Here is an 8,686-nt window from a genome sequence, read left to right as displayed (position 1 = left end):
ATTTTTCACTATCTCTGTGTGATACAATGTCGTCTTAATACTGTGTTGACTCCTGCACAGAAATTCAAGAATTTAAAGAATTAGAGAATCTAAAGATTACTTAAAAGTTTTTTGTTCTTATGTCTAAATTACTAAAGGAACTAAATATCTTTTTTATTTTGATTTTTTTTTGTTTCTTCTTGTTTATTTAACCTTAGAAAAAGTAAGACTATCTCTGATAATATCTTCCTACTATCTTCCTATGCACTGAATTTTAGGAGGCAAGTTAATTCTTCCATTTTTTTCTCTTTTTTGCAATAAAGACTGCATGAAATAGCTAGTACTGCTCAAATTATATAGAATGCATTCCAGAAAATTATGTAGTGATAAACTACATTATGTATGCTACAATTATGTAGTGATAAAGAAGGAAATATTTAGTGGTGAATCTATCACATTCTTTTGGCTGTTTTGGAAACATCAGTAACAACTTGGTAGCTGAGGTTTAACCTCTTGCTTAGATAAATATACAACATTATTCTCTACACATTCTTTTCCGTGTTTTTTCATTACTTTTTAGAGGGAGATGCTTCTTTCTGGCTGAATCTGGTTTGAATTTCACACATATTTCAAACTGTACTTTATGTTTGCCAGTTCCACACTCCACATTATAAAAAACAACCAAAAAAATAATGATCTTGTTCATTGCTCCACAAAGTTCTGGGAACATTTTCTGCTACTGAATATGTATGTATATGTGTCAATTAGAGAATTAATGATTGCTGTGGTGGGAAAGTTTGGGAGACAGATAAGTGTGGCATTCACATTCTCTGAAAAAATTCCTTCGCCCAGGATTTTTCTCATGGGAAGCTGGGAAGCCTTAGAGAAAAAGAAAACAATTCTTATCTCATTTGCTTCCCCTGTGTTGTGCTCACATGTGGAATGTGTTTGGAGATTGTTTATCCACAGGTGATTGTTTCATTGGATTCTGCTGTGAGTTGTTCTGACTCTTTGGCCAACTGGGGCGAAGCTGTGTTGGGACTCTGGAGAGAGTCACGAGTTTTCATTATTATCTTTTTAGCATTCAGTAAGTATCCTTTCTGTATTCTTTAGTATAGTATGTTTTAATATAATATAGTATTATAAAGTAATAAATTAGCCTTCTGAGAACATGGGATCAGATGCATCATCCCTGCCTTCTCAAGACATTCCCTGCAAATACAACAGATAAGCCAATTTTAAACTTTTGAACAAAATTTTATTTGACTCTTATTCTTTAGCTACACACTTTATGCTAATGCTCAGTTCATATCTACCCCAGTGGATGGATATGCCCTCTGGATGTGGCTGTCCAAGAAATACCTCATAAACCTCTGAGCCCACCCATCAAATCCATCTCTCCGCAGCTTAAAGAAAAGGATGCTGTGGGGCACTGAGCCAAAGGCCTTACAGAAGTGGTAAGAAGATATTCACAGTCCTTCCCTTGTCCACTGATGTGGCCAGCACAGGGATGTTTGTGGCTACAATATGTCTCTGCCTAAGCTTCATTTTCCATGCACCTGTGCAGTGGAGGGAATGGCTGGGAGCAGGTTTGGAAGGCAGGAACTGGCCAAATACACCTGCACTTGTCTCCCAACAGCCCAGGTGCTGCTGTTGAGCTGTGTGACAGCAGTGTGACAGCCTGCAACTGCCACATGCCTAAATAATCGTTTCTGCTACTTCTGGAATGGAAAAATAATTTCTGGTCTGGAAAACCAAAGTTAGATGAAGCAGAATGGACAAGACCAAGACAGTTTGAATGTAGCTTTTTCCTGGGAAAAGAATTAAAGATTGCTTGATCTTCTGCTGTACACTTCACCAATTTTTGTCTTTTTTCCCTTTATAAATCAACAAAGGCCATCATACAAATGCCAGAGTACCTGTTGATATCAGCATGGAAGACTTACTGTGATAAATTTTTAAGATCCTGTCATCTTGCTGTGTAGGAGCCTTGAATTTTAATCTGGGGAAACCTGAGCTTTGTTTTGATGTTTGTCTAGTGCCAAACATGTAGATTCTGCTTTATGACTAGGGAGCTTTGCTGTAAATAAGATGAAAATAATAATTAATACAGTGTTCCATTGTAAAATGAGAGTGGTTGCACTAAATCCAGGATGAATGTGGGCTGAATGAGAAGATGGAATGAAATCTTTATGTTGAGATGAGTTAACAGAACCCCATCACTCTTCAGCTATTCATTCTCCTTAGGACCATCCTTTATCAGCATGTAAGTAACATTTGCATTGTGTAGGTTTGATGATAAAAAAGACATTGTTAACTTTTCACAAGAGATTGCTTTCCCCTTTAGTGGAAATGTATCCTGCAGCTGAGAACATTCTGATAGGTTTTTAATTAGTCCTTGTGTTAGGAAGAAATTCCTTTCTGTGGGTTTGGGTTGTGCTGAAAGAATACGGGTTAGAGCTTTCACTTGTATCTAGGGATAAAGGACAGGGAAAGGCTGCTGGGCTTGTTGTTTCACTTGAATTGACAAGAGGAAAAGGCATAAACTGTCAGACTCTGTCTGCCTGATATCAAAGTTGCTGAAACAGGAGAAGTATTTGAGTAAACAGAGTTTTTAATTGCAAGTTTTTAATCTGACACTTATGGAATGTATCATTGAAAGTAATAGATGATGCACCAGCTTCTGAAAAATATAATTTCTTGTCTTTGCTTGGCATTAGTCAGAGCCATTTTTATTAATTCATGCATTAATGTTTAGCAGGTACAAAGTGTTTTCCCTAATAACAGATTTTTTGTAGGTGGCAAGTTCATCAAAATTTAATTGAGGCACTTTAAATGATCTGACTGCAAAATATTTTTAGTATGTTCAATCAAAATCAGACTTGTCTTTTGAAATGTTTTAATGTCCTGAAATCATATGCCCTTAGATGTTAACCCTTCTATAAACTATCTCTGTGCTTTAAGGAAAGAAAATTTAAAGTTTTTTTGTTGGACTTGTTAAAATTCTTTATATTTCTTAAATATCGTATTGAGGCAAACTCTTTGAAGTTAATTCATGCCATAAATAACATTTGGCTGTGCCAGTCCTCATTTTAAAGTCATTAGCAAGAATACTTCAAACACAGGTAATGAAAGGCAGATACATTTGAGTTGGCTGTTGGCTGTTCACTGTTTTCTCTCTCCTACACCAAGGTGCACACACAAATCACAACCCCAAAAGGAGTGATAAATAAATAAATAAAAGGAGTGTTTTGATTTGGAGGCCATGTAATGGCTTTGTTATAAAAGCAAGAGGCTGTGCTCTTAACCCACTTAGATTTTTATGGTGTGTATTCCCCCACAGACCCTGAGCTGAAGATTTTGTTCCCAGAGCATCTCCCAAGGAGAAAACTTCCCTCTGGATATGCCCATGCTACTCCAAAGGCATAAAACCCAGTGCTGCTCCCTTGTCATCTTAGTCCCTCCTGCTACCTAAGTGACATATTTTAATGGTGTTACTTTAAAGGAATTATCTGTAAAACACAGAAATTTCTGGTATTGTTTCAGTTGTCCTAAATTCTCAGCTTTTGGATTACTCATGGCTACAGTTATTTATGCCATTGAACGAGTGGTTATATTAATACAGACAAAATTGTCTGAGATTTACATAAATTATTTTCAAAGAGTAGAGAGAGTTTAATGGAATCTTATGTAAATTAAAAAGAAAACAAATATTGCAGGAGAGACCAGGCACTTAGCAGCTAACTGGACTTGCTAGGGTAAAACATAAGACTGTGCCTCTTGGAAAAAGTTCTATATTAATTTTCATAAGTGTTATGAAACTGTCCTTCACATTAAAAAAAAAAAATTAAACTTTTAGGCAACAAAGTAAATCAGGGATGTCAAAAACAAAGCAGCACTGGTGTTCCAGCCATCTCCCTTGCTGCCTTTTATATTCAAGGTGTGTAAATCTTGTATGGCCGGACTGATGTGAAGGGCAGCTCACCAAGGGCCCCTTAGCAGCTGATGACAAAACCACCAGGACATCCTTTGGTACCTCAGAGCCCTCTTGCCCCTGACTGCTCTGCTTGGAAAATGTGGGCAGAGTGCTTTCAGCCTCGCTGATGAAGCAGAGAGCTGTTATTTATAAGACTGCTCCTGTTCATAATTGGCCATTTCCAGCCCAAAATTGGTCACTGTGCCCCTGTAGTGCCACAATCAGCCACATTCTGCTCCATCTCAGGACTTACTTGTGAGCATCAGCACTTGTTCTCCTTACTGGAATCTGTGCTGTTTTGCTGACCATGTTTTTTTCCTGCCTCGTCAGCCATAAGGGAATGATCTAGAAGGAACATAATTCAGAGAATAAACACAAGAAAACTGTCTTTCTGTTAAGCAGGGTTTCATAGCAATCTGCCTACTTGCAAAGCTGCTATCAGAACATCTGATTAAAAAATCTTTAAACAAGTGGATATAGTTCTCATTTCTGACCTGGTTGATGTCTGTTTAATGGGAACTTAATCAGAAAAACTCACATTACTATGAAAAAGCCCGTTTTTCAGAAATAGAAGACAGCTCCTTCCAGATTTCAGAAAGAGCTTGACAAATGGAACAAAATCCTACAAGTAAAAATAAAAGCTTAAATAGTCAAAGGAGTTCTTTAGGACAAAAAAAAAAAAACCCCACCTGCTATTAAGAAAATAATCAGTACAAACAGAAATGTCAAATTATTTTCTTCCAAACAAGATATGATTTTATCCACTGGGATTCTCCTAAATTTTCTCTTTGAAATTTTCCATAATATTGAAAACAAAATTAAGATTTTTTTATAACAGAGAAAGTTAAGTTCTGTCAGAAATAGTACTGGAGGAAGCCCTGCATATGAAAACTAGGATCTTCTATCATTCCTGTTGTTTAGATCTTTCTGACACCAGTTTTCTGAAAGGCTAGCAAACATGAGATAGCCAAAGTTCCTTCATTTTGAAATTTGTAGGAATATTGTGTTCTTTTCAATAGTTTCAGACCTCTTAATATTTCTACTTAGTCTAAAATAAAAATAACACCATCTGCAGCCCTGCTAGAGGCAATTCTTTTACCCTGTAACAAGATTCAGATCAGGAAAGAAATACAACGTTTTACATTATAAAATGTATAATGCTCCATTATATCAACATTCTTGTAACAACTTCAGTACAGTTAATTTGGTCATTGAGATTGATGAATGGCATGGATTTTCCTGTGTCACTACTTTTTTTGGGTATAACATTTCAGGAGCAGTCATTCAGCTGCTCTGCCTCCTCCACTTCCATTGTCATTCTTTGTTCTTGTTTAGAGCATCCTCTGTCTCAAGTTATTTTGAATTTTGAAGTTGTGATTTGCTCCTAGGGGTGGTTTTTTAAGATGTGTGAATTAGGTAAGTGCTACCCCTGCTTACTATGGCTTTCTGGACTGGGGTTTTTTAATAAATAATTTTTTAAAATATTTATTTATAAATAAAATTTTAAATATTTAATTATAAATAAATGTTTTAAATAAATATTTTTATATTTATTAAAATATTTAAATATGTCAATAATTTAAATATTTCACCTACAGTGAAATATTGACATTATTTTGGATCCCTTGTGCAAACACAGTGATCTTGTGACACAGCTTCAGCAACAGACCTATGTGCAGCCCATGTCATCCACCTTTATTTCATGGTGAAGGAACTGATCAGGGAAGGAAGAAAACCTGATTTTCACATGGTTTGCTGAAGGTTCAGCAACATTCACAGCACAGTACCCTGAAGGTTGCTCCAGACCAAAATGTTCATTTTATATGGAGAAGATGAGAAAAAAGAGAATAGGAGATTATGTAAGGGAAAAGATACTTACTGCAGAGTAACTACAAATCCTTGACAGAATTCCCCAAGAGGCCAGGCTGGAGTTTTTGCTGGGTGAACCTTCTCCATCTGGTTTGAGGAGCTCTACAGGAGCCCATGTCATGGTTCTTTACTATGGAGGCTGAAATGAAAAAGGGTGAAAACAGTGTCTGAACCCATGACCAGAGTGGGAGCTACTTGTAGGAACAGACTTATTCTACCAAAACGTTGCGCGTGTCACAAGATTAAGAAATGCATCTCAAGTGGTGATGGTGCCTGAACTGCAGAAGCTAATTTCAGAAATTTTACATTCCAGTCCCAGAAGTCTGTGTGCTCCTGCAGAAAGTGAAGCAATATCAGTCCTGAAAAGTTAACATTATAACAACAAAACATCAAGGAAGATCCCGAGAGGGAAGCAATCCTGAAAATGTTGATATCATAAACCAAGAATTTTCAGGCAGGCTTTGAAATAGTTTAAAATGATTGCACAGAATAACAAGTGGAAAAAAATGTAAGAAAACACATTTGTGTGCTCTTTATAGGATTTTGCCTCTCTGACAACTCTGCTTGTCAGAGCTGAAGTAGTTTAGAGGGTGTTTAAGTAATTACTGGAAATTGAGTTGCTTATTTTACCTCATGATCATGCACCCTTCAAGAACCCTGCAATTGCGTGTAGAATACATGAATGTGGTTCTTACTCTGAAAAAGCCCTAAAAATTCTTAGTAGACAATTGGTTGCAGTTAAGAGTTAGATATTTGAAATGTACAGAATAGAACTTGCAGCTTTTTCTACTTGCAATGTTAAATCTGCAGATGGCAACTCCTCTGTCTCTTCGAGTTGAATGGCACAAGCAGAGAGCAAATATTATCATCTCAGCATGGTGAATAATTGCAAGCATCAAAAGCAGCACTACAAAAGGAAGTGACTTCAGAAGATTTCAAGAATGTTCCAGGTAAGTGTATAAATGCTCTGCTGTAAGTTGTAGGAATGGCTACTGAAGAGCACATCCAGAGGATCAAAGTCGAAAGCTTTAACTATCAGAAGCTGCCTTCTGTGTCTTGACAGTCTTCCATTTGTCTGTGAATAATAAAGCTGAAGAAATGATTTCACATCTCTTTCAGCTGAGTGGATTTATATCTGGTAAGATGTAAACACTGATGGAGATAAATGGGAATATGTTATGTGATTGCATTTCGTATTTAAAATTCAGTGATACTTTGAAATCAAATGCTGCTTCTTGACAGCGATGGCATTAGACATTTTAATGTGTGCTTGGCACTCTGTCATTAGACATTTTTAATGTGTGCTTGGCACTCTGAACTGTGTGCTGTGAAAAGTTCTGTCTCAAAGAGGTTTGTATGATGGCCTGAATCAAATTCAGAAAGTGAACATGCAAAGTGTCTAATCTGTCAAGGCTTTTCATTGGGATTGTCTGTGATGGGCACACTGGTGCTTCACTTTCTTCTCTCTTTAATACATGAGAAATAAGACAGAGTCATTCCAGATCCTTTCACTTACAGAGTCCTGACCTATCATTTCATGTCTAGATTCTTCAGCACATGTGACTAAAAACCTTCTTTAAATTCTGCATCATTTCTGAGCCATCTGGCACAGATCCAGAGCTCCACAGTGGTCCCATCATTATTTCTGTGAAGGATTCCAGAACCAGCTGCCTAGCACAACTGTCTAAAGGCTTCTTTTTGGAATCATCCACCATGCAAAAGCACATCACCCATGGCAATTATGGCCAGGAAATTTATTTTGTGAAGCTGGTTATGTCTACATTTCCTGCTCTTCTCCACCTCATGTAATCTCAGAATTTTAGTCTTATTTTAGTGTCATTTTAGCCTTAACACATGCAGGACCACTGATATATTTGTGACACTGCATGTGCCCTATTTTTAACCCTGTGCATTCCACAAGAGAGGATGGCCTATGGATCCCTGTTCTATGACACTTCAAGGAGAAATCCCAGGGAGAGTGAGGAATTGCAAGTGATAAAAGCACTGCATTCCCTTCCCCCCTTCCATTATCATCACAAATTCCCATAGTGTTCCATAAATTTATCTTTCAGAATGCCTCACTTTCCTTGTCGTTGCCTGGGATTTCTGCTTGCTTGCTTATTTTCAGCAGTCCTTCCATGTTTGGGTTTTACATTGCTTTTATTATTTTTCCCTCATTTCATAGCAAATATACATAAAAATTTAAACACTGCAGAAACTTCCTTTCTGCCCTGGCTGATACCCTGGGGGATGAGAGTTGTATGGACAATGCTCTCAGGCACATGGTGTGATTTTTGGGGTGTCCTGTGCAGGGCCAGGAGCTGGACTGGGTGATTCTTGTGGGTCCCTTCCAGCTCAACCTATTCTGTGAAATTAGATGTTATTCCTCTCCTCGTTGCAAACTTCAAATTTACCAAAAAATAACTTCTACAAGGGCATATTGTAACTTTCTATGTAATAGCTTACTACTCATAAAAGGAATGTATTCTTCAAGAATATCTTCTTCAGTACACCTTTTCAAAGGTGACCTATACTTTGAAATTTTTGTTTCTTTATAAAGACTTTTTAATGAAATCTGAGTAAAACATAACATGTTGCTTTGCAGTTGGAGGTGGATTTTGAAATACCACTGTATAATGAACTGTGTACATTTTCTTTAATCTTAGAAATTGGTACATGCAGGACTGCAAGGGGAGCAATTACTGTTTGTTTGTAGTTGGCCAGCCCAGGTAGAGAAGTTAATGGAGTTTTGCAATCCAATTTTGGAACCTGTCTCCATTTGAAATCAATAAGTCATTATGTTCTTAGCTGTGCTTCTTTGAAAGCACATGCTGGGGTTAGCAAATAACAATTCCCAATTTC

The 8,686-nt window shown here is 37.1% G+C and overlaps 1 long non-coding RNA gene across 1 annotated transcript; it reads left to right on the top strand.

Annotated features, from left to right (window-relative positions):
- Positions 1-445: 445 nt before the first annotated feature.
- LOC135297653 (uncharacterized) lies at positions 446-6,609 on the top strand. Its single transcript, XR_010359578.1, has 3 exons — positions 446-1,066; positions 1,301-1,436; positions 1,619-6,609. It is a non-coding gene; the product is annotated as an uncharacterized LOC135297653 (long non-coding RNA).
- The last annotated feature ends 2,077 nt before the right edge of the window (positions 6,610-8,686 follow it).

This window comes from Passer domesticus, chromosome 3, assembly GCF_036417665.1.
Source record: "Passer domesticus isolate bPasDom1 chromosome 3, bPasDom1.hap1, whole genome shotgun sequence".
Lineage (NCBI taxonomy): Eukaryota > Metazoa > Chordata > Aves > Passeriformes > Passeridae > Passer > Passer domesticus.
Note: the sequence above shows the minus strand (reverse complement) of the source record. Positions and strands in the feature narration are given on the sequence as shown.